The sequence below is a fragment of the Malaya genurostris genome, chromosome 3 (genome assembly GCF_030247185.1).
Source record: "Malaya genurostris strain Urasoe2022 chromosome 3, Malgen_1.1, whole genome shotgun sequence".
In the NCBI taxonomy this organism is placed as follows: domain Eukaryota; kingdom Metazoa; phylum Arthropoda; class Insecta; order Diptera; family Culicidae; genus Malaya; species Malaya genurostris.
Genome location: NC_080572.1, coordinates 207,120,556 through 207,147,911, shown reverse-complemented (window position 1 = coordinate 207,147,911; position 27,356 = coordinate 207,120,556). Strand labels below are relative to the sequence as shown.

Genomic DNA, 27,356 nt, shown 5'->3' with positions numbered 1-27,356 from the left:
GAATTTTAATGGGTGAGTGTTATAACAATTGCAGGTATAACAAAACAATTGTACACTCAAATAGGAACTTTTTGATATTTTCTTCCATTGAAATGATTGTTTATTTCATACCGTGTGTACTTCTGAGGGCGAACAATTTTTTACTCTCTTTTGTTCTGTCTGTAGTATAGGTTCACCGTTCAAATTTTGGAAGTAAAAGAAATGAAACCTAGCACAATTCACACAATTTATCGACTTACGGAAACGATTTTAGATATTCAGAACCTACTTTATTTGCGTACAGTGCACAGTGGTTTGAATCGACAAAAACGTGAACTTAATTCTCTAGCTGCTAAACCGTTGATCCGATATACATAGTTCCTTTGATGAACTCATTCACAAATATATACCTCGTGATTTGATCACAATAAAAAATGTGCAAAGCCTACTACGATAAAAGTTCATTTCAACAACTTTTTTCCCTTAAGAGATAGAAAAATGATGTCTTCGACAAAGTTTTAGAACTTTTATCGAGAAAAATCTTTGCCGAAGAAGCTATAGGTCTAACGCATAAAGTTTAGGATATATGAAGCATTTTCGTTTGAAACCACTTAAAATCAACTATTTGTACATAACTTTTTTCGCATTTTTTTTCAGTTTTTACTATGTTCGAAACAATTGCTGAAAACGTAAAATTACACATTTTTGTTGAAGGCTATGCACGGTTTGGCCTTTTCCTTAAAAAGTTATTTAACATTTAATTTTTTATATACACTAACTTTAACTACTAATAGGAAGCAGACCAAAAGGTACATACATATACTTTTTGGATAGTTAAAATCAAGTAATATAAAGTTACGAAGTGTGTAGCGTGGCCCTTTTTTGACTTTTTCTTAGCAAAAACATTTACTAAAACGTCTATTTTTGGTTTTTCTAAAAGAGCTTTGTAGGAAATGTCCAAAAATTGGAATCGGTCGTTGGTGTAGCTTTGGTGCAATGATGAAATGATTGAATATAATTTCATGATGCATTCTTGTATGCAATTGATTAAACTAACGAAGCATATTAACGGGCTCATTAAATTTCGACAAGTTTTACTTATTCTTTTAAAAGAATATTCCTTATCCGTTCTTATAAATCCAATCCAATTCATTTCAAGGATGATATCTTACATCATTACCAGTACGTTTAAAAACATCGTTTAAATTTAATGCTTCCGAGATTAATTTTTATGTGCTGAAATGTGTAAGTGTAGCCTGCTTGAAAGACTGAATCCTTTTTATAAAATCATGTCATTCTACCATACACTGAAAAAAATAATGAAATTCTCACGATTTCTAAATAAATAGTACTATGAAATGGACATACGTTGAATAAAAAAATCAATTTAAAACCATCCTCGATGTAAAACTAAATTGGAATACATTAATTTAAATTTATTTTTTTTTTATATCGTTTATTTATACCCGGCTTTAACCTAATTTTGGTCATTCGCCGGGTATTAATTTAAATGAATATGACCGTTTATCTATATTGACGATTAGTTTTACTTTTCAAGTAGATTGAAAAATGAAGAACAGTGAAGTAACTTTATATTAAATTTCTTGCTCCAAATATGCACTGTTGGTGTTGGTGAGAGCAGCGCTGCATATTATTTTTAAGAACACAAAAGAGTTGGTTGATAATACAAATGCCGGAGCATTTGGTCGATAATAATATTACTATGTTATAAAATGCGTGAGTGGTTTAACTTTACATAGAGGCGTACACAGTAAAGTATCAAATCAAACTATCTAAATTATAAGTCTAGACATTTTTTAAAAGAGAAATGCCTGAAGTTTGGTTTTAGGGAAGTCGGTAATATCTCATGATTTTTTTGTGATAACGGTCAATAAGACACCTATCAATATTCACTTTGAAGAGGAATTCCGAAAGAATCAGTACTCGCTGAGAGTAAGTCATAATAGAAAGCTGTAGTGAAAAGTCTTTTCTTTCGTCTGGTGTTAAAACTAATGCTGTATTTTTTATACCTCGACTGCAATTTCTTGCAAAAGTTGTTACCTAAAGGTAACTTATCGGTCTGTATCACAAAAATCGCGTGATATGAAGATAAACAATTTTATTAATGTACGTTTTTACTAAGAAAATTGTCAAAAAAGCACTCTATATTTTGTTGTCTCATTCACACAATTTAAAAAGGCCACGCTACACACTTTGTAACTATATACTACTTGATTTAAGCTTTCCAAAAAATATATGTATGTGCCGTTTGGTCTGCGACCCTGCTTCCTATTAGTAGTTAAAGTTAGTGTATATAAAAATTTAAATGTTAAATAACTTTTTAGGGAAAAGGCCAAACTGTGCACAGTCTTCAACAAAAGTGTGTAATTTTATGCAGTGTTGGTGATTGTCGAAAATTTCACAGAAGCTGCTATATTGCTATCTATATTGTATACAACATTTTCAATCCGGTAGAAGATGCTACAAGAACTCGAGTCTCTCAATGCATGAACCGCGAGAGAATTTTTCTACATTTCTTCGCTCCACTTCATACTCTGAGTATTTCTCAGCCCTTAAAAAAAATTACAGTCTGATAATGATCGTTGCTGTGTGGAATTTCCCAAGAGAGAATTGCAAGTTGACAATTATCGCAGAAAATCGAGTCGATGATTCAACTTGATGATTCTCGTACTAGGTTGCAATATTTCAAAACCCTTGTGTGGAGCATTCACATACATTTTCATAGACACAACTTATACAAAGATTATATGCACATAGTTAGAATAAGCGGCAATAGCAAAATGATTCTATCGCAATTATCAACTGCCTGTATAGAATCGGATCGCGAAACGAGAATAAGCGACCGTTTGTTGCTTCAGAGAAGATCCCCACAGCGGCGTGCCAACCTTTGATTCTCAGAAATGTCATCGAGAGAAATTCGCTCTCGCACTGGTGTCGATTCTATGTTAAATGAGCCATGGTGGGTTTTTGTTGTTGCGATGATTTCCAACTCTCTTTGATGGCACTGATTCAATCGTTGAAGAGTTGCCAGCGAACGTTCTTTGATACGATAAAAGCCATCCTTGATTTTATTGTTTTATTAATTGTCTCGAACATAATAAACACTGAAAATATTTGGGAAAAAAGTTTTGTGCAAAAAATTGATTTTAAGTGGTTTTAAACGAAAATGCTTCATATATCCTAAACTTTATGCGTTAGACCTATAGCTTCTTCGGCAAAGTTTTTTCTCGTTGAAAGTTTTAAAACTTTGTCGAAGACATCGTTTTTCTATCTCTCAAGGGAAAAAAGTTGTTGAAATGAACTTTTATCGTAGTAGGCTTTGCACATTTTTTATTGTGATCAAATCACGAGGTATATTTTTGTGAATGAGTTCATCAAAGGAACTATTTATATCGGATCAACGGTTTAACAGTTAGAGAATTAAGTTCACGTTTTTGTCGATTCAAACCACTGTGCAGTGGTTGAACCGTTGCTTTCTGAAATAATAGGTACGTCAAACTTAATTTAAATCACATTCGAAAATGAATTCAATTGAATTACCAAAGCATTCTTTTACTATCTATGAGAAATAAATAATTGGATATTTGTTTAATATATGAGTTAGTCAGAATCAGGCAATATAATTTTCAAGCAGAACAATTTCCAATGATTAGTTTAAAATGTTCATTTCATTAAAAATTAAAATTAAATTCGCTGACACTGTTTGAAGTTGAATTTCAGATTAAATCAACTTTAAATTATTTAATTCCAAGTTATTACTATCAATGTGAAGAGAACAGATTTTATATTGAAACTTATTTCGATTGAACCTCCCCTCCCCAGGGAAATAAGTTTTACCGAATGAATCCCACTCCGGTGATAAATAATCGGTAAAATATATCGGACCACGAACAATAGGAACGCTTAATAAATCGAATTGAGTTGTTTTCTCCCACCTCTAGTATGGCTATCTGAACCGCTCTCGTAGTGTTATGAGTGCCCTCGCAACTCACCCCCGCCACTGCCACTGTGGCTTCTCTTGCGGCCAAATTGATATTTTTATTTTAACCGAGTGCTCGTGATAATGCAGCAAACGATGGAGTGTTCTCGCCATGGCTGCTGGCTCGGTTTCCGACGTCGCATCAGTAAATTGCGAATAAATAAAATTCCGAGCACAGTCAGCACCGCATTTGGATTCATTATCGTCAACGTCATCGCCATCACTATTGTCCTGCAGCAACGGTGCACATACTTCTAGTTTGGTGCAAACTACGCTCGAAATACTTCAAACGGACGGTTTGAAGTGCATCTAGCATAGTTTGCACAAAACGAGTACTATTGTGCTCAATTTTGGGACGATGCACTAAGAGTGAAAAATTGTAATCCTGGCCAAAACCGAACTCATGTCAACCGTTCATTCAATTTTAAATCTAATTTCGAATTAAAAATTTAACCGTATCACTCACTCAGGTGTGGTGATATAGAGAACCATACATCTAATGTGTTCACTGCCGTATTGGTTCCACTCAATTAGTTTCACGTTTTTTAGTTTCGCAGGTTTTTTCGGGGATATGTGACAAAATGAGATTTTTCTCCGCAAAAAAAAATCTTCCGGAAGCGGACATCGTACACGAGAAAAACAAACCGTTTGTTAAAATTATCTCAATGACACCGGTGCGAAAGCAATTGCAATACACGTAGAATAAATAAATTTGGCCTTGTTTCGACCTCATTTACTCCTATGTGAGAAGCAGCGAATTCGGAGTATAGTTCAATATGTGGAATACTTTTTTCTTTGCATTGCAGTGCAATAGCTTCGAGGAAAATAGATTCGTTTTCAAGGTCGGGCTTAGTTAACGGGTGAAGCAATCAATTTTCGGAATTTGTGAGAAATCGTGGATGCTATGCGGAATTTAGGAAACATGTCGTTCGAGAAGCATTTAACAACAAAATTGCTTATTGTGGTTAATAATCGTTTCGGTATTCGTTGTTGAACAGTTTTATACTAGTGGCAATAGATGCTACTATGCCAACGATGGTGTCATTTCCTGAATACTCGCTCAAGGTTTTGGCTTTGTCGACAATGTTCATATTATGTTCCGAGATTCGCCGAACATTCGGAAGGATATTGCAATAAAACGAATAGCAATATCATTGATGCAAATAACAGATGTGTTCGTATGCATGTTCTTGTACCTTCCAAACACTCGAACCGACTACCATAAAGCTTGGTAGAGATACTACTCACAGAAAAGAGTGTACTAAAGGCAAAATCTGTGGAATTGGTTTCCTCAATTTATTTGAGAGCATGGGAAAAAGCTTGGGTTATTTCCATCCTCTTCACAATCAGATATAAAACATTCCCATCTTTAAATCCGACAGATTACGAATATCCATACATACATAACAACATCTTACAACCATCTACCTCTAAACTAAGAGTTCAATTTCGAGCTCCATATAAGAACTAGTCTCTGGCGAATAGCAGGCAGGAAAAAGATTAGAGAAAAAGACATTTTGTGGTTCTGTGGAATGAACAATCAATTCGTTAGAACGTGGTGTATTTGAGGAATTTTTATCGATGTTTTCGCAACCCTTCAGTCAAATCTAAGTTAGTTTCGATCAACCGACTTTGAGTAATCGAGATAGGGTAATGAAGTGTAAAACGTCCCCTCTTCAACTTCCAAAGCTGAGTAGTTTTGAAAGCATAAATTTAATTGGCAACTCTGCCTCTTAGTAGAATCATTCAACTATACACGTCTGTCAGTAATATTTTGTTGTACAATAGGAATAAACGAGAAATATCCTCCAGCTATTTACCGCTGTAAGAATCATGTTAACTAAACAGACATTTTATCATTGTAAAGAAACATAAATTCGGTTGGTATGTTGAACGTTTCGTGTAGTAGTTTTAAAGTTTCTGTCTATTAATTAAAAAGGTTAAAAAAAACAACACCGAGGAGAGTTGACATCACTGGGAGTACGATGGGGTGCCTAAGTGTTGCTCTCGAAAAAGTCTAATTTGAATGTGTATCGAACGGCGTATAGTAAAGTAATTGGTTAAAAATGCTAGTACAGCTGTGGCAAGTGTGTGTTGGTCGGAGAAAAGTGTTATTTAATTAATAATGCTGATTCTCGAAACTAAAACATGTTCAACCGACGGGTACTGCGAATTTACCGCCCAAATTGAAGCGATGTTAATCAATCGAAGCGCCATCTGCATATCCTTGTCGATGTTATCAGATTTATGTTATCAGATTAATATGGAATTGTGAAAATTTACAAATCAATCATGTGATTTAAGATGAAAATCCAAAATTTGTTGACAGCAAATCCATTTTTGCGTTTCTCATATAGAAAGGCTATACAATCACCGTGAAAACCAACCTTTTAACCGAGGCCCGGAGGGCCGAATTTCATATACCATTCGACTCAGCACGACGAACTGAGCAAATATATGTGTGTGTGTATGTGTGCAACAAAAATATGCACTCAGTTTGCTCAGAGATAACTGAACCGATTTTCTCAAACTAAGATTCAAATGAAAGGTTTCATGGTGCAATAGCCTACTTTTGAATTTCATTTGGATCTGACTGCCGGTTTCGAAGTTATATCAAATATGTTATATATCAATATGGATCACCTTAACGAATCCAATACAAATCGAAAAAGACATCACAGTAGTACCATCTCGAGACGAAAAAGGCTGTTTGTTCAGTCATGTTAATCAGTTTGCGTTTAGCGTGAACCTAGAAGTGAAATGTCAAAAATAAATGAGCATGATGGTTGTGAAGGTGTGAACATTTTTATGTTGAAATGTGTTTTTTTCTGACGAAAATAAATATCGCCCATAAATATTGTAGAATTACGCTCTTTCAGACCTATCGTCTTCACTTTCAAGAGTTATGAAGTAGTATTTAACTTTTCTCATGAATGTTATGAATAGTGCTGAAAAGACGAAACCTATATGATGTGAAGGCAACGTTTGGCAGATCACTTCTGACATATCAAACAAAATTAAAAGGAAATGAACGGTGTATTACAAGTTACTTTGATTGCGATATTTTTTTCATTGCGCTCATGACATTGAATTTCAATAAGCTGCACATTATCTTTTCTCTCAGGGAAAGTTGAAATGTAACAGAAAATTGTCATTTTTATAAATTGTCTATGAATTAAAACTTCAAATACTAAGCGATCTGACCCTTGCTGTGAATTATTTTGCAAATAGTTTAAACTTTAAGTCAATATTTGAGTTTTGATATTTATTTTCTAAAACGCAGTTGAATTTCACTCAACAGACGAACCATTCCAAAATTCGACAAATAGAAAGTTTGTTTAACACCGAAAAAAATGTTATTAAAGCATAAGAATAAGTTACCGTGATCCGTAATCATTATCACAGCAAACATGAATTCAAATGGAATTATTGTTCAAATCAAGAAATTGTAATACTTAATTCGGAAATGTTTTTAAAATTCTGGATTTAGCACTAAGATTAATTTGTTTCGTTCTGCGTGCACATTTCACACACATTTTTATGTGTTCTCTTCCGAGTTAGTATCAGATTGCAATTCTAAACCGTATTTACAGCTTATTTTTTCGTGCAGTGGATATCAAGAAATATTCCATATATTTCGAGTTGTTTGGTTCAGTGTATTGATTGAGAAAGCTGTCATATGTGCATTAAAAAATTTGTAGTGTATTAGTAACCTTTTTTGCCACCGCACATTACTGTGATGTCCCTCATGAATGGCAAGAGTGATCCATATTGTATAATATGTTTGGTTATATGATAATATGTGAAAATTCAAAAAAAAAAAGTTTGCACTCAATTATCTCTGAAATAGCTCAACCGATTTTCGCAAACCAGGATTCAAATGAAAGGTCTTATAGTTTCCTAAAAATTTGCAAAACATTTTATCTGGATCCGGCTTCCGGTTCCGGAACTAAAGCGTGATAAGTGGAAAATTACCAATTTCATCAGTATTCCTTCCCGAATGATGGCCAAAAACAGGTACGAATCCCGTAAAACTGTCTGATATTTTTTTCTAGTTTGCAGAGCGTATTAGTTTGTACTGATCCCCCCTTTTCCAGGTCCGGGGGCCCAGAAAAACACTATCATCACCACGAAAACTTCAAAAATAGAACTCACTTCAATTTCTCTGTGTGCTTTGTTCTATTTCGTACACGCTAAAAAGAAAAAAGGAAACGGTTACGGATGTCTGCTACTAGTGTGTGATATTGATGAAAGACGGTGCTGCAGTTGATAAAAATGTTTGCTATTTTATAGGTGCGACCGAAAGAAGAAAAGAATGTAAAGCCGGGATAAAATAAATTATAAAACAAAATAAAATGTCTTTTACTTTTTACCTTTTTTTATGAATATAAAAAATAGGTATAGAATTCGCTCATACTTCATAAAAAATTTCCGAGGCCTGGAGGGCCGAGTGTCATATACCAATCGATTCAGCTCGACAAAGTGAGCAAAAGTCCGTGTGTGTATGTGTATGTGTGTGATTTTGATCAATCTAGTGGCAAATGGAAGGTCTCTCCGTCACCCTGAACGCTATTGAATGGTTTTGAGATAGGATGTTTACTTTTTGAGTTATACGAAGTTTTATGTCAATATTTTCAGATTTTTGACAATATCTGTCACAACTGACTTTTAAATTCTTTAAATGTATGTTTTTAAACTTGGATTCCGCATGGTAATAACTATCCAACAAGCCATAGATTGTCAAAATCTGTCCATTTTTAACGGAGATATCGATATTTTTGTGCAAACGACTTTTCGCCTTATTCCAGAAGTAGGAATTTTAAGCGTTTGATGATAAAGAGCTGTTTCGGAGCCAAATGAAACACGATTTTTTATACTCTTACATACAATTGTTTCCAAGTACCAAAACGATTGTGTACAGCACCATTTTTCATGGCATTTTGCCTCCGACCGATTTTAGCTCGGTTCGTTTTTGGCAACATAATCGTTCGAGTATGACATGTAAACTAGATGATGGCAGCATTATCAAGTTGAAAGTAATTCCATAATTATTTTGATGATAAACTACTTACAGTAATAAATGCTGGACGAACATAACTCCCATATACCATTCGACTCAGTTCGTCGAGATCAGCAAATGCGTGTGTGACAAATAATTTAACTCAATTTTCTCGGAGATGGCTAAACCGTTTTCTGCAAACTCAGATTCATATGAAAAGTAGTATACTTCCAGACAAGGTTCCTGAATTACGTTTGTATCCAATGTATGTGTGTGTGTATGTGTGTGCACTTTTCGAAGATATTTTTATCGCTCAATTTTCTCAGAGATGGTTGAACCGATTTTAACAAACTTAGGCTCGTTTGAAAGCTACTGTCGGGCCATTGATCAAGTTCGAAGATCAAATGACTGTGACTTTTGGTTCCGGAGATATGATGGTATAAATGACGTAACCGACAAAACGTGTTGTATTTTTACCGCGCAAGTTTCTCGGAGATGGCTGAACCGATTTTAACAAGTCTAGGCCCGTTTGAAAGCTATTGTTAGGTTAATGATCAAGTTCGAAGACCAAATGGCTGTGACTTTTGGTTCCGGAGATATAATGGTATAAGTGACGTAACCGACAAAACACGTTGATTTTTACCGCTTTTATATGTATAAGGTTGCCAAAATTTTGGGATCAACTCTATTTTCGTAAAGCTCTAGTGGACAAAAGTTTAAGCACCTCGTAAAAAGCCTTCATCCAAAATTTGAGCTAAATCGGACATGCGTAAGGGGTGCTGCCCGGTAGTAAAGGTTTGACAATTTTCGATCTTGAAAAAGCACCATAGGGGGGAGTACATGAAATTTCCAAAATCGAACATTTTTTAATGTGGAACACATTTTTGTTATCTATATAGAGGTGCAAATTAGAAATTCAAGAAAAATAAACGCAGAAATGTGGTCAGGTTTCGAACAATTACAGCTCAGTCAAATTTGTGTCAATTATTAATATTATGTCACCATTTGATTGGAAATATTTCTACGTATTGATTTGAATGTTCATAGCCATGTATTTTTAATTGTATACCATTGAAATGTTGATTAGTAGCTAGTAGTGTCCTATTTTGTCTGCAAAAAATCTCTGGCATACCGGATTTCCCTGCCATAGTCCACGGTTTTGAAGGAGTAAGCGATATATCAAAGTGAAAGCATCGCTCTGATTGGTCAATCGATGCTAAAGCGAAGCTTTTGGAAGCACGCGAATCTATAAATATAAGCAAAATTATAGCTAACGTTTCAGTCTTATGCGTAGCATGCTAGATGTAGGTTGTTGCTTGACAGCACGACAAAAACTGCCATGAAACGATTTGAAGCTTTAATTGATATGCTCTGATTCTGTGTCATGCAAGTTCGGATGAAATTCCATGTTATGTCGTTTCGTCTGACAACCAGGGTAAATTTTGAGTGCATATGATTAATTTCTAATTTATATAAGATGAACTCGATTGATAACGAGAAAAAGTTTATCGCTTCAACCCAAATCGCAGAATGTTAGTAATGGTAGAGAAACGCTATAAAAATTACAGCTTGCATACAAAACATGAACACAAGCATAGCGAAGAGAAGTTTGAATATCGATTTCCGTATCGCAAGAGTGTACAAACATTTAATTGCATACATTTGGGCTATTGATGTAATTTCGTCGGCTACAAAACAAATACAAATCACGCGAAATAGAGTCTATATTCTGGGTTCGCGTGTTTGGTGTTGGTTCCTAATAAAGATCAATCTAAGCAGACTCTCGTGCGTTTGCGGATTCAAAAGTGTGACGATTAATTGAAAATGACGATCATTAGAAATTTTGGTTGCCTTGTTCCACATCAATGGCTCGAACAAACTCATGGGGCTGATCCTTGTAGTTTTTTATGTCAAAAGTCTAAAAACTGCGTGAAACGTCGAGATTTAGTATCATCTCAAAAAAAAATTTTTTGGAAAAATCTACTTTCTGGGACTTTTGAAAATTTTGATATTTTTTTCTAAGTCCCAAAACGTCGACTTAAAAGAACAAATTTTTTTTCGAGATGACACAAAAACTCGACGTTTCATGCAATTCTAAGCCTTTTGGCATCAAAATTTTATTTTCGATTTCGAAAATTTCATGTACTCCCCCCTATGGTGATTTTTCAAGATATATGAAAATTCCACTAAGTGGACTAAGAAGGGTTTTTTTTTTTATTTTAGATTAGCATCACTATTCTCATACAAATAGGCAACGCAAATGTAAGCACTAGTTTGGAAACAATGATGCTGACTGTGTGACATAAACACTGAAGCATGCTTTTGTCAACTATTCGAATCAATCTGAATCAATTGGTGTCAAAATGAGTATCCGAATTTATTTAATAAAAGTATGAAATATATTTTCATGAGACTGTTATGAAAGAAGAGAAAGGCATTATCACACCACTAGGTGGATTAAGAAGGGTTTTTTATGCTCAGATCACAGCATGCTGTGCGTTTGGCTGTCAGCTTTCGTTTGTTTACTTGTTTGTGCGGTTGAAATTCTGCGTTTTCTAAATGTCGCGTATTGGAAAGGAAGTGAAAATTAAGGTTCTGGACACATGGCTTAAAAAGAAGGGTATTACTATGCGTAAATTGGCGATTCAAGTGGAGAAAGGTACTGGTATGGTAAGCAATATGTTCCTGTGGTTTGAAGTCAACCATTTTTTACACTACCGGAACTATAAATGCAGATATCTATCGATCTGAGTGTTTCCAGAAGAGATTGCAGCCTTTATATAAGAAGCATAGTACACCTCCACTGTTTTGGCTGGATTTAGCGTCGGCTCACTATGCCATAACCACTCTCAATTGGCTTGCGGTAAAGGGAATAAATTTCGTTGGGAACATGCAGGAGTTCAAAAAAATTTGGGCTGAGGCGCACCGGCTCTGGAAGTACCATATATAATGCCGAAAAATTCTAAAAGGGAACTTACTTCGACATCTCATGGAATGCCTAATCAATTGTCACTCGTTAAGATTTGCCGCTTAAAACGACGATAATTAAAATAATGTCATGAGAACTAAAACACCGAAGAGTATTCATACAAAAAAACACATGCGGATTGATAAAAAAAGGTATTATCTCCAGAGATTAGTCATTTTCATTGACTCAAAATAGACGAGAATGACAAGAAATTACTGTCACTCTCAGCTTCGCTTGCAAACTATGAGAACGATATCCATGTCCAGTCAATGGCATAAGAGGGAGAGTAGTTTCAAAATTGTGTTTTTTCTTTCATTTGCCCTTTCAGTCATTTGCAGTTTTCAGTAAAAATCCCATAGTAGGCAGTGTCGATATTCAACCGAAGCTGGGAGAATTGAAAATTACAGAAAAAGGTTCCATAATAATTGAGAATGTGTGACAATTTTAAGCTCTGATCATCTCACTGCTAGGTGGATTAATCTCGGTATTTCATATTTATAAAAAAAGTTAAAACGGTCATTTTTTTCCTTAGCGATTTTACCATTTCTCACCCCATTTCAAAATTTATTCAAAATAAGCGAGTTGATAATATCAAAGGCATAACTGGATGGGTTCTCGCAATAGAAATTTTGCACATATTTGTTCACGAATCCCAGAATTTTTGGTTTGTTTTTACCTAAATTCTATTAAACTTCAGCTGTGTTATAATATTTTTAAGGATGTTTAAGTTCCGTCTTTATAAATAATTCTCCAATTAGGCGAAATTCGGTGAATTTAGTCCACATTTTTTGGCACAAATATTGTCTCGGTTGGCTTTATACCCCTGCAATACGTTTCTTTCATCGATTGTCGTTGTCTACCACCAATAGCTAAGCAACATGCCGTACCAAGCATGTTTCACTGAGGCCCGTACCGCCACGGATCACATTTTCGCAATAAAACGAGTATTCGCATCATCTATTCTATGATTTTAAATCGCATACGACACGATAGAGAACAGTTATGGCAGATTATGCACGAATATGGTTTTCCGGATAAACTGATGCGATTGGTCAAGGCACCGATGGATAGAGTGATGTGTTACGTCCGAGTATCTGAGACGCTCTCGAATTTCTTCGAATATCGAAGAGAGCTACGAAAAATTGTGATAAGTAACTTTGAGAAGATGATGGAAACATACATCGAAATGAAAGAAGCAGAAGTTAGACGTATTAAATTGGCTTAAAATGCTTCAAACACAAAATACATGAGAGAAATTCTATCAGAAGTTAAATGACTTCAATGGACTAAGCTTGGCATCAGGATGCCAGACGGTAACTCAGCGAAAATGGTTCTTGAATCTAATCCGGTAGGCGTAACAAAAAAAAAGGAACACAACGAGCAAATGGATGGTGATTGGCTGGCGAAGAGCGGCCATGGATCGCGCTACATTTATACGTTTGTTTAATACAGCAGAGACCATCACTTGACTAGGCTGATAGGCAAGGTAATTTAAATAATCGAATTATGAATAATAAAGTTTATAAGTACTATAACTATCAAGATTTGCGAAGTTAAGTAGCTTGAGACCATTGCTCTTTAATTCCATGCCTAAATTATGCGCATGAAAAATGGCATGCAATACAAATGAAAATTATCGTATTACATATTTCGTAGAGTAAGAAATTTAATCAATCTCAAAACATTAACACAATTCAAAGAAATCCATAACAACTCAAGAAAATCAGACCAGCAACTTGCATAGACTTTTAACCCATTATATTTATTTCATTCAAATTGCTTCAAGCGGACTATCACTTCACTTTCTCCTTAAAGAAGAAAGTTATAATCACTGCTACCAACTTTCCGCACGAATGACAGATAACATGAACAGCCAGTAATCACTGCTCCGAAAATTTCAACTACTTTTGAAATACAATCGCATCCCCCGCTGTATCAAGTGCGGTGCATTTGTGAAATAATTTCAGCGCACGAATGGAACAGCCGCAGCAAGTAGTGAAACGAAAAGGAATCGCTTTGCCGAAAAAGTGTAGCTCAACGTCTAGTATTTCAATTGAAAAACACTAGCGCCGTTCGCTGCGTTCCGTTGGGGGTGGTGGTAGGAAATTTTGAAATGGCGACAGTTATTTATTTCTTGTTTCCATTTTTTTTTATCTTTTTTAAGTGCGAATCGTGCCTCACTACGATCTCACCACGATTTCGCGAATGCATATCCTGTGAGGAAAAGGACGAGGGTTGGTTTCTACCGAAAACGGTGCGGTGTCAAGTTTCAAAATAAGCTGAACGAGAAGCAGATTCACACCAATTACGGTTACGCTTTTCCTCATTTTACGGTTGCTCGGTCGGGATTTCGCTTTTTCCATGGATCACACATTTAGGCCGAAGGAAACTACGGACGGTCGAAGCGGGCTGGAAATTGTGCCTTACAAACGACGACGCAAAGAATTTTAATAACGTTTTTTCGACGAGCTTTTTATCCTTGAAATTTGTCAGAAATGATACTCTCCGAGATGGGGAAGCGGTTTTTGTGTACGCTCATTATGGCTTTTATGTTGGTCGTTGAGGATTTTTTTTTCTTTGGCAGGATTTGGATTGCGGCAAGATGAAAACTATAAAAGATCTGGAGAGACCAATTTAGCTCTCGTGTATACTGCTTGTCAATTCCATTTGACTTGTTGACATTTTCAGGGACATGCTCAAATAATTAATGTTTGCTTGCTGCGACGAAATGGGCCGGTTTTTGTTTGGTGTTGAATGAATTCATCCAGCAAAATTTCCAACGCTGGTGTGAGTGCGACAACTTTTCAGTGCTCATTTCTTATCATCATAACGAGCTCATAAACCTACTTCAGCTTCGAGCTTGACTGGATTGATGGTTGACTAACTTATTAGAGACCACTTGAAACTGCTCCACTTAATTGGTTACCGTGGATAGATGAGATGATTTTTATACGAGTAAGAAAAATAATCTCGGTATCTGACCATTCAACATCTTGAGACTTAAAACAAAAACACATTTTTCAAATCCGTGTGGCATGTGAGTCCCATTTATATCGTTTAGTGGAGCTGTCAGTGTTAACCCATGATAAACGATCCAACAAAGTCATGAGCCAGAGACGGCCATTTTCTCTACACGTTTCCATCTCAACGGGTTAAACTTGGTTCCTTAACGGAATTACTTCATCCATCAAACGATAACGTTTCGCAGGACTATCTTTGTTTAAATAGCGTTAAAATTCTTAGCTCAAGGCAAAGAAGATTCCCATCGGAGTCCCTTTTCAAAAAAACCAATTCTCTTCACCGGATGAAGCCGTTCTGTCGTGGTCGGTTCCTGCCAGGCTGATGCGTGTTTATCCCTCTGGAGTCAAATCGCCGGGATCAACTTTGCGCATAATCCGGTGTAGTCGGAAAATTAATTTTAAAGCATCGTCATAATTTGCAGTTAGCTTCCGTAGTGCGGCAAGATTCCGTTGATAAGACCCTTTTCATTTTTGTTTTGTGTTCCACCAATGCGAAGCGAAGGGCAGCCTTCGAGAGAGCATCATTGCAGCAATTACGGATTAATTATGCCTCAAGTTTCATAAACAAAATCATGTCCTACATTCTAGATTTGAAGTATAATGGGCGAAGTTATTCGCAGGAATCGACTGCCTTTCTTTGTATAGTTATAAAATAAGTAACAAATTTTAGCATTCCTCGTAAAATAGATGAAGCATATTTTTTTCTGAGAGGATATTTATTTCGCTGGGGATATTCTGATATCAGAGGATGTTGAAACGAAGTCAGTTCTTCTCTAATAGTTCCTTTCGCGCCATTTTATTTTAATGGGGTACTTATTGATTTGATTGGAGTATCACGATTCGATTATCACAAAAGCCTTTCCTTCCGTTGAGAAAAGTCTGCAAATGATATGTATTGAACATTCGAACTATTTTATGAAACGCTGTTGTATAATATTAAAAAAATGTATGTCATAACAAAATTTCACATCGCACCGCACTCATTAATCCATTTTACCAGAACCAGAAATAGGTTTTGAAACCAAATTCATGTTCGTTGGAAGATGTGGTTTAATCGAATCAGAGTTACTATAAATTGGCTCAACCGTTTATGATAAACACACAGACAAACAGACAAACAGACAAACAGACAAACAGACAAACAGACAAACAGACAAACAGACAAACAGACAAACAGACAAACAGACAAACAGACAAACAGACAAGCAGACAAACAGACAAACAGACAAACAGACAAACAGACAAACAGACAAACAGACAAACAGACAAACAGACAAACAGACAAACAGACAAACAGACAAACAGACAAACAGACAAACAGACAAACAGACAAACAGACAAACAGACAAACAGACAAACAGACAAACAGACAAACAGACAAACAGACAAACAGACAAACAGACAAACAGACAAACAGACAAACAGACAAACAGACAAACAGACAAACAGACAAACAGACAAACAGACAAACAGACAAACAGACAAACAGACAAACAGACAAACAGACAAACAGACAAACAGATAAACAGACAAACAGACAAACAGATAAACAGACAAACAGATAAACAGACAAACAGACAAACAGATAAACAGATAAACAGACAAACAGACAACATACATAATAAGAATATTTTTTTTATGTTTCCATTATAGAGGTTTTAACATTGTTGTCATTCACCTCTTCGGACCAGAAAAGTTTTCTGATCCTATGTGCGGGGTTGGGAATCGAACCCAGGTGGGCTGCGTGAAAGGCATCGACTTATCCATCACGCTATACCCGTTCCCCATAATAAGAATAAAATGTGTCGCTTTTTATTTTTTAACGTGAATTTTCTTTTTTTTATCTAGAGTAACAGAGGTATTTTGGCCACTTCATATATTTTGACCCATCTAACAAACTTTATGGATTCAATCGATGTTGAGTAACCCATGTTGCATCAATTTGAAGCTTATCACATTAAATTACCTATTGCGGAAGGGTTTTTCAAAGATATTGCAACGTTTGGTGGATATTTTTACAAAGTTGGCAAAAATACCTCTGTTACCCTACTTTGCCCAACTTTGCAAAAGATACCAACGAAATCATTATTTTATTTGTTATAAAATTTATTAGGTGTTCAACTTTGCTTCCGCCGTTTTTTACCTAAATTTAAAGCTTTATTGCGAAAAAGTGCTTACAGATGTATTATTCAAAGTATTGTTCTTCGCTAGCGACAACTTTCTCCCATCTTTCCGGTAATTTTCGGATCCCGGCTCGAAAAAAAGAATCCTCTTTTGACGCTATTAATGAAGCAATCCATTTTTCCAACTCTTCGAAGGATTGAAAATGTTGATCTGCCAGGCCGTGTGCCATCGAACGGAATAGGTGGAAGTCAGAAGGGGCGACATCTGGGGAATACGGCAGGTGGGGCAAGACTTCCCATTTCAACGTTTCCAGGTACTTTTTGACCACTTTTGCGACGTGAGGCCGAGCATGGTCGTGTTGGAGGATGACTTTGCCATGTCGCTCTTGATACTGTGGCCGCTTTTCTTCTAGCGTGCGACTAAGGTGCATCAGTTGCGTTCGGTAGCGATCTCCTGTGATGGTTTCACACGGTTTTAAGAGCTCGTAGTAAATTGTTATTCATCTTTGAAGGTTTTTTCTCTTCCACCATCATGTTTGCCTTCGACATCGAAATCACCATATTTTAAACGTTGAAACCACTCCCGACACGTTCTTTTACTCAGAGCAGCATCACCGTAAGTTTCTGAAAGCATTCGATGCGCTTCAGTTGCATTTTTTTTTTCGAATTGTAACAGAAAAGTAAAACTTCCCGCAAATGGCGAGAATTGGGTACATAAACAGACATTCTCGACCGTGAATAATACGAAAACAAGAACAACTGTCACTGAAACGGCGATGACAATTCGTTAGGCACTGTACACACTCACTTTAAAGGCATTATCATCTATGTATTTTAACCAGCCTCAGCCGGTACAGCCACCTATCGGAAAACGGCGGAAGCAAAGTTGTACACCTGATAGTATTTTCTATTAAGAGATATAAATTTGATAAAAAAAGCCTTTTAATATGAGGAAGGCAAATATATTCTTAATACACCTAGTCGGGTGATAAAACCTTTCTCTAGCAATCATCTTAGACTCATCAAAACATGGTTTCGGATACGAATTTGGGTTCAAGCATGCTTCAACTTTTACGTCACATATTCGGCAACATTCCTCAAACCAAATGTATCCGAAATTTGAAGTGTCAGCAACATGATCTTCGAAGTCGATCCATAATCCAATATTAGTCTCTAACGAGCCAAAAATTGTGGAAATTGCTTAATCCACGCCTGAGAAAATTAATCCTCAGCTTTGTCGTTTACATCACTTATACCATTATATGCCGGAACTAGAAGTGATCGCAGTTTTCTCTTCAAACTTGATCGGTAATCCAATAGTAGCTTTCAAATTTCATTGTTTCTACACTCAGCTGAGATTCATATATATATATATATATATATATATATATATATATATATATATATATATATATATATATATATATATATATATATATATATATATATATATATATATATATATATATATATATATATATATATATATATATATATATATTGGAGAAGCCAAATGAATAAGAAACTCACAGAAAAGATAACTTTTTTGTTGGAAAAAGATACGCTCAGAGACAGGACGCGAACCTGCGTTCTTATGCATTCCGTGCATACGCGCTACCATTTCGCCACCCTAGCGGAAGCCACTCTCGCTTGATCGGAAGAATAGGTACAGAGCGAGAAGACTAGTGTTTGTTGTCTGATGAACAGAAAGGATGTATGGATATATGATACCGGTTGTGAGGCGGTTAAAATTTAAACCATGTTCGATGTACGCTTTACCAAATCTAGTCGTATGATAGATCCGTGTCTATCACAAGGCTTAGGGTGGCGAAATGGTAACGCGTATGCACGGAATACATAAGAACGCAGGATCGAATCCTTTCTCTGAGCGTATCTTTTTCCAAAAAATATCAACGATCATCGCTGTGGAAACATTGTTTAATGGAGTCAAACTACGGTTGACTCGCCGCAAAAAGAATGTCATGCAGTCAGTGCGAGCTTTGAGGCATCCAGGCATCCATAATCGATTACCAGTTGAACGTTGGTGGCCCGAAAGGCGACTTTCGGCGAGTATATCATCGTTGAAACTAATTTAATTTCACTGAAGATTCCTTATTGTTAAATAGTAACTCCATTTTTTATATTAGCATTACAATTTAAAAATCGTCTAATATCTATTTCAAAGATTTTGTCATCATATAACTGTTTCCTTTACCGCTTATGATTGAGCATATCGTTTGGTTTGGTTTTGTTATCCTCGTAAAAATGCATAACGGTGTCCTTAATATTTTTACCTAGTCCACTGGCTGCCCTCGATCGAACAGTAGAATGCACACCGGATTAATTTAGTAATCTTTTTGCTTCCGTTGCCGTTTATATCGTCGTATTAAATGTTTTACTCATTTTCTCGACTGTACATGATTTAGGCTAAAAGTTAAAAGTTGAAATTGTTTAGCCCTTGTCGTACCTTTACTGGAATACTTTTCTTTGAGCTACTTAATTATTTCCTACTACTCTTTGATTCTTCCTTCAAGAAAACTATCTCCTTTGTTTAAAGTAAATAAATGTCTTCTAATGCTGCTGATTATCTCGTGATATTTCTCCATAATATATTTAACAGAACTCATTATTGTTTTGTCATTTGGGGCCAAAAGTAAGTGTTATTTTTTAAATTAAAAAAAAACATAATTTTCTTTCAACAGTGCGTTTTTTGCATAACCCTAGTCGCAAATGAAAGATCTCCCCGTAACCCAGAACGCTATTGAATGGTTTTGAGATCGGATGTTTACTTTTTGAGTTATTCAGAGTTTTATGACACAATTTTCAGTTTTTTGACAATATCTGCCACAAATAACCTTGAAAACAGAATATGTTTTTAGACTTAGATTCCGCACGACAATAGCTATCCAACAAGCCATAGATTGTCAAAATCCGTCCATTTTTAACGTAGATATCGATATTTTTGTGCAAACGACTTTTCGCCTTATTTAAGTAGTAAGAGTTTTACACGTTTGATGATAAAGCGCTGTTTCGGAGCCAAATGAAACACGATTTTTTATGTTGTGTCATACAATTGTTTCTAAGTATCAAAAAGACTATGTACAGCATCTTTTTTCATGGCACTTTGCCTCGGACCGATTTTAGCACGGTTCGTTTTTGGCAACATAATCGTTCGAGTATGACATGTAAAAAAGATGATGGCAGTATTTTCAAGTTGAAAGTAATTCCATAATTATTTTGATTTAAACTACTTACAGTAATAAATGCTGGAAGAACATTACTCCCATATACCATTCGACTCAGTTCGTCGAGATCAGCAGATGTGTGTGTGACAAATAATTTCACCCAATTTTCTCGGAGATGGCTAAACCGTTTTCTACAAAATCCGAATCATATCCCAAACAAGGTTCCTGAATTACGGGTCCGACTTCTGATTGCGGAACCACAGGATGATATGTGAAATGAAATTAAAATAATGCAACTCATTTTTCTCGTTGATGGCTGAACCGATCTAAGATTCAAATGAAATCTAAGAACCATCTATGATTCAAATGATATGTCTTAAAATCCTATAAAACTTCTTACTTTTTAGTCAGATCCGACTTCCGGTTTAAGAGAAACAGGATGATTAGTATAAAAACGTCCATTTCACATGAATTAATCAGGTATATCGGGTTGACAAATTTGGATAGTCGATTACCAAATAAATTTATTAAGCGGTATTCAGTTTTCGATTCGGAAGGTACGGAAAAATTTAATTCGCACTACAATTTCTCAAAGATGTCTACATACTTCTCAGGTTAATTTATCTGATTTCGACTACACCGATTTTAGAATTCCGGTTCCACTATCGAATCGTTTCTCAAAGCTCAATCATTTTCTCAAAAGGCCAAATCGAACTTCAAAAACAAAAATTTAAAATAAAGGACTTATGGTCCCATACAAAATTGGTTAATTTTATCCAATTCTGTAATTATAGGATGATGAGTTTTTACATACAGATATAGAAGATGTAAATTGTTTGGCGTATTAATTTATGGCCATACGAATCATTTTGGGTTATGCTAGTTCCTGAATACCGGCTCTGGAAGTACCGTGAATACACGGAAAGGCCGAAATCAGCATTTTGGCGAAAAAATTAGTTGATTTTCTGATTTTAGTTAGTTATTTTTTGAGACAACTAAAAAAATCTTACTTTTGCTAATTTATTTTTTTTAATTCTAATTCCCTTAATAATAATAAAATATTTGTTGAAATGGCTATTTTTTTTAGTTGAATTCACCAATTAAACGTGCTGTCATTTCTTAGCTAAGGCACACTCCATATCCATTCAACTAATTTTTTAGTTAAATTAGAGAAATAAAACGTTGGTTTTCAACCAACATGAATGGTTAAATTGGCTTCTGCAATTTGCAGCTATGTGGCGCTAAGAGATTACGTCATTTTTACAAATCGGTTTAGAAATTTATATATGGATATATCGTAACTCACGCGAAAAACATCTAAACAATTTACAAGCAGTTTCAACAAGACTGTCCTTTTTAGCTTTTTAATGGATCGTTTTGCTTTGACACTTCTCATGAGTTTCTGGCTAAAAACATATTAATAAAACCAATTTCATGTTTTTTTTCTCTGTCCTCCAGCAATGATGGTGATAGATAAATAGAAACAAATTTTCTGATTTTAATAACAAAATTAGTTGTCAATAGGAATTTCGTGTTGGATTGAAATATTGCTGGTTTGTGTCCAGGATATTCGCCAACTAAACACATTCTCTACAAATGAAAGTTTTTTTCAGCAAAATAAATTCTGAATTTTAACTAATTTTATAGTTATTTTGGAAATTTAGTTGTTCAAATCTACTAATTCAAAAACAGTAATACGAATTAGGCGCAGAGCTAATTTCGGTCGTTCCGTGTAATGGTGAAAAACTCTAAAGTGGAACTCAATCCGACATCTCATGGAATGTTCAATCGATTGTCACACGTTAAGATTGAAATTCGATACGATTTGCAGTTTCGACATTACAGTGTAATGAGTGATTAAAAACTCAATTTGCGTTTTAAACGACGATAATTGAAATAATGTCATGTTAGTTCTCCGAATAACCGAAGAATATCCATGCAAAAAACACATGCGGATTGATATAAAAAACGTGTTTAATCCACCTAGCAGTGAGATGATACCTTTTTTTTACCAATCTGCATGTGTTTTTTGCATGAATATTCTTCGGTGTTCAAGTTTTCATGACATTATTTTAATGACCGTCGTTTTAAGCGACAATTTGAGATTTTAATCACTCTCTGTAATGTCGAAACTGCAAATCGGATCGAATTTAAATCTAGAAGTGTGATAATCGATTAAAGATGCCATGATATGTAAGTTCCACTTTAGAGTTTACGGTAATTTAAGGTACTTCCAGAGCCGGTATTCAGGAACCAGCATAACCCAAACCGATTCGTATGGCCATATGACGAATAAATTACAACAGTTTTGAGTCCAACTTTGAAGCTCAATCCCATCTTCTATATCGGTTTGAATTTTAAAAATTCATCATCATGTAATTCGAGAACCGGAAGTCATAATTGGATAAAATTAATTGATTTTTGTATGTATGCAAAATTAATTAATTTTGTATATAAGTTTATTTTAATTTGAATTTTTGTTTCTGATATTTGATTAGACTTTTTTTAAGAAAACGATTGAGCTTTGAGAAACGATTTTATACTGGAACCGGAAGGAACCGGAATTCTAAAATCGGTATGGCCGAAGTCAGATAAATTCACCTGTGTAGCTGTATAGTTTGTATTTGTTTCAAAATATTTGAAAATCAGTGAAGATATCTTTGAGAAATCATAGCACGAATTAAATTTTTAGGTGCCTTCTGAATCGACAAAAAGTTAATTTTTTTTATCGGCTATCCAAACCTATGCTAACCCGATAAACCTGATTAATTTATGTGGAATAGACATTTTTATACCAATCACCCTGTATCCCCGAAACCGGATGTTGGATCTGGCTGAAGAGCAAAATGTTTTATAAAATCTTGAAACTTTTCATTTGAATCTTAGATGATTCTTAGAATTAATTTGAATCTTAGATCGGTTCAGCCATCTACGAGTAGAATGAGTTACACAATTTTGATTTCGTTTCATATATCATCCTGTAGTTCCGGAACCAGAGGTCGGAACTAAACATAATTCAGGAACTTTGTTTGGGAGCATACGACTTTTCGTATGAATCTGAATTTGTAGAAAAGAAATTTTCCGAGAAAATTGAGTGAAATTATTTGTCACACACGCATTTGCTGATCTCGACGAACTGATTCGAATGGTATATGGATGTTATGTTCTTCCAGCATTTATTGCTGTAAGTAGTTTAAAAACAATATAATTGAAAAAAAAATCTGCCATCATCTGGTTTATATATGTCATATTCGAACGATTATGTTGCCAAAAACGAGCCGTGCCAAAATCGGTCCGAGGCTGAATGTCATGGAAAAGGATGCTGTACACAGTCTTTTTGGTACTTAGAAACAATTGTATGTAACAGAATAAAAAATCGTGTTTTCCGTTGCTTCCAAGCATTGCTTTGTCATACAGCGCTCAAAACTCCTACTGCTGGAATAGGGGAAAAGTCGTTTACACAAAAATTTCGATATCTCCGTTAAAAATGGACGGATTTTAACAATCTATGGTTTGTTGGATAGGTATTATCGTGCGGAATCTAAGTCTGAAAACATATTCAGTTTTCAAGGTCAATTGTGACAGATACTGTCAAAAAACTGAAAATTTTGACATAAAACTTCGTATAACTCAAAAAGTAAACATCCGATCTCAAAACCATTCAATAGCGTTTTGGGTGACGGGGAGACCTTTCATTTGCAACTAGTTTGATCAAAATCGGTGCAGCCATCTCTGAGATCTCGACCTCTTAGTTGACAACACACATACAGACACACACACATACACACACACACACACACACACACAGACATTTGCTCAGTTCGTCGAGCTGAATCAATTGGTATATGTCATTCGGCCCTCCGATCCTCGGAAAAATTTTCGAAAGTTTGAGCGAATTCTATACCTATTTCTTATATATATAAAAAAAGGTAAAAAAGGTATCATCTCACTGCTAGGTGGATTACGTTTTTTATGCGAGTTAACGTACAGCATAAAAAATACCGCATAACTCTGTAAATTCGCATAAAAGAAACCGCATAACTCTGAAACTTCGCTTAAAAATAATCGCATAACTCTGAAAATTCGCATAAAAAAAGTCGCGTAAAAACAAACCGCATAAAAAAGTCCTCAGTATATACAAAATTGAAATTTCAAAAAATAATCTGTCATTAGCGGTGGAATTGCTCAGAAGGCAAAAACAGAGTTCCCTAATCGGTTTTCACCGTTTTCTACCAATTTTTGGAGTACAAAGATTTGAAGAAAGCATAGGCAACATTACATTCGCTCTTTTTCAAAATCAATTTTGAGTTAAATTGATCTCTCCATTCATGCAAAACAAAGGGTACGCATCATTGAAGACGAATGCAAAGTTACTTCCGAATCGGGAAAAGTCGATTCTGATTTTGGCAACTTTTCTGTTTTTTATTTTAAGGACTACTCGGTTGGAAAGGTTAATATTACTTGCTACCGAATAGAATTTTTTTATGATTAGATAAAAAAAAACTGACTAAACAGTAAACATTTCGCTGGGTTACACACTATACGAAACGATCGGTAAATCCAAGCCTTGTTCCGATAGTTAGGCTCCATTGCAAAAAAAAAACAGCAGTCTAGATACGTATATGTTAATAGAGAATTTCAGTCCAAAGCATACACAAAGTCAGTGTACTTATCGCGCTTTGTGTTTATCACAGAAACTATAAAAGTCAAAAAGCGTATAATAATGCGAGTTTAAAAGAGATTTTATTTAAAAAGTTACTTCTGTCCGCAGAGCAACACTAGCATCATTTGTATAATATTTTATCTTAACTACACCGATGACATTAAAAAGAGAAAAAAAATTCTGTAAATATTTCCTCGAACATCTATCTCCGTGTGGAAGAAGCGTTTAACTGTTACTAAAAGGGAAAGTGCCTGTTTAATGAGTGCGATAGTTATCATAGCTAACGTCAAGTGAAAAAGTTTCAAATTCGAAATATTTTTGCCGTTTTTCCACCGAACCGCATTCTTCCGGACTATCTCCACTGGGAAGTTAATTTCTTATTGGAATTCAAAGATAATACTGGAGTAGCGAAACTGCGCCGACAGGCAGTTTCAAAACGAACCTATCAGCGTTTCGTCAGCCCTTTTCCGTTCCGCCAGTGAAAGTTGCTTGCCACCACGAGATAAGAACGACAACGGGATGGAATCGGGTGGAATTTCCTTCCACCAACAACCAACAATTATGGAGAATGTTTCGTACCGAAGTTTTCCGTTTCATCACTAGCGGAAAATGCCTATCGTGCAGAAATAGATGCCACCAGTGAGGCACGATGATAATTTATATTTCCCGATAGTAAGCTGAAATAGAAGAGGATGGTTTCCGTCCGCAAAATGTGCTCCGTTCGATTCAGTTTATTTGGGAGTGGTTCTAATTGTTATGCTCAATTGCTGCCTTTGGGAATGTTATGCTTTTGTAGCATTCCAGTAGTGGTCTGTGACTTGATAAGAGTTCTAAGCATCGTACTGATCACAGTGACTGGGGAGGATTAGACAGTCACATGTCGCAAAACTCTGTTTTATATAGAAAATTCGAGCATAATTTTTGGATCAGCTTGGGATCAGAAATCTGATTTTATATGCTCGCCTGTACGTGAATTTTTCCTATGGAAGCTAACCACTTCCGCTCCGAAACTAAATGCATTGCACAGAGTCTGCTTGCTGCTATCTGTTAGCTTTGCTGCCCTCGGTGCCTTCCCCCCTCCCGGGGGTGTTGCGATTGTTAATTTATCAAAGTTTGCACATAACGAACTCTCCCGGGTTACTCTGGAGTGCTTCACCAAAATGGATTGAACGAGGAAGGATTAAACCGGCTGCCAGGAGCAAATCTCTCGTGATCAAGTGAGTGAGTAGTTAAAACGAAAAAAAAAGTTTATATGAAAAAAATTTCTTCTGGCTTGCCCGAGAGATTGTTGATTCTTGTTTTGCTTTTTTGTTATACTTCGAACTGAGGAACTGAGTAGCAAGATCTGTACTAAGGAATAAAAAGTTTCTAGCACTTCATAGGGCACTTACCGGTGATGTTCTAATGGATTAAGAAATATCTGAAACGATAAAAAAAATATTTCAGCTTTAGGTATTTAGGGTCATAGGAATGAAAATGTCAATCCGATTCGAAATATTCCAAACATTGGAGAAAGGTTTCGAGGAAGTGAGATTTCCGATGAATTGTTGATCAAATTCTATCGCCTTTTTACTTCTTTGTTCTAACAGCAAGAAGAACTGATACTGGAGCGAGTGTTTAGTTCGATTGTTTGTTCGATCTATAGAATAATAAATGAAAAGCTACGAATGTTTATTCGAATAATCGATCAGAAAAACTTATTAGTCTCATACCACCAGTCCAGCAGTGGTCTTCTATGTTTTGAAACCTACAGATTGACAGATTGAAATTATGATCTATTATTAGTTTATGCTGAACTGTTATACCACCTGCAGCTCAACATAAACCACTAGACAGACGTAAAGTTTTCGCTATTTGCACTACACTTATAATTAGCACCGAAGTGCCCAGTCCTTCCTGACGTGCTGAACGAAAACAAGTTTCAGCTAGTACAGACCGATTCAAATACGTTGAACTGCAGGTGGCATAAAAGTTCAACGTAAACTGTTATGCACTGACGAGTCGAAGACGAATCGTAAAGATATTGAAATTGGTTATGTGCCCTAGCACGAACAAGGTTAATCCATAAATGAACAGATTGAAATCCTAATTTTATTTTTTTAAGCTCATCAAATAATTAGATGTTCGCTTGCCTTCACCAATTTACTATTAAAAAAAGGTGGGTGGGTAATGTCAGAGACATAACTGGATGTCGTGAATACGAAAAAACTGATACGCTCCCATCACTTTTCCGAATATCAGTTAGTTGATTGATTGTATGAATTGTGCAAGCTTTCCTCTTTTTCACTAATAGAGTTTGAAGCGATGCACCTACATTAAAATACAGATTAGTTACATTAAACAGCTACTATTCTACAACTATATATTCCAAACTTGAAACAATTCTTTTATAATTTGCTAATATAGCAGGCTAGGTACG

General features: G+C 35.5%; 1 protein-coding gene across 7 annotated transcripts in view; it reads right to left on the bottom strand.

Moving 5' to 3' along the window:
• Window positions 1-27,356, bottom strand: part of LOC131435566 (potassium voltage-gated channel protein Shal) — a 556,411-nt gene that overhangs the window by 470,694 nt on the left and 58,361 nt on the right. For 6 of the 7 annotated variants that reach the window (XR_009230513.1, XR_009230511.1, XR_009230514.1 and 3 more), the window contains exon 2: window positions 26,329-26,357. The exons of the other annotated variant lie outside the window; for it this stretch is intronic. The gene's annotated coding sequence lies outside the window, so the exon portion shown is untranslated. The remainder of the gene's footprint in view (window positions 1-26,328; window positions 26,358-27,356) is intronic. 7 annotated transcript variants of the gene reach the window in all.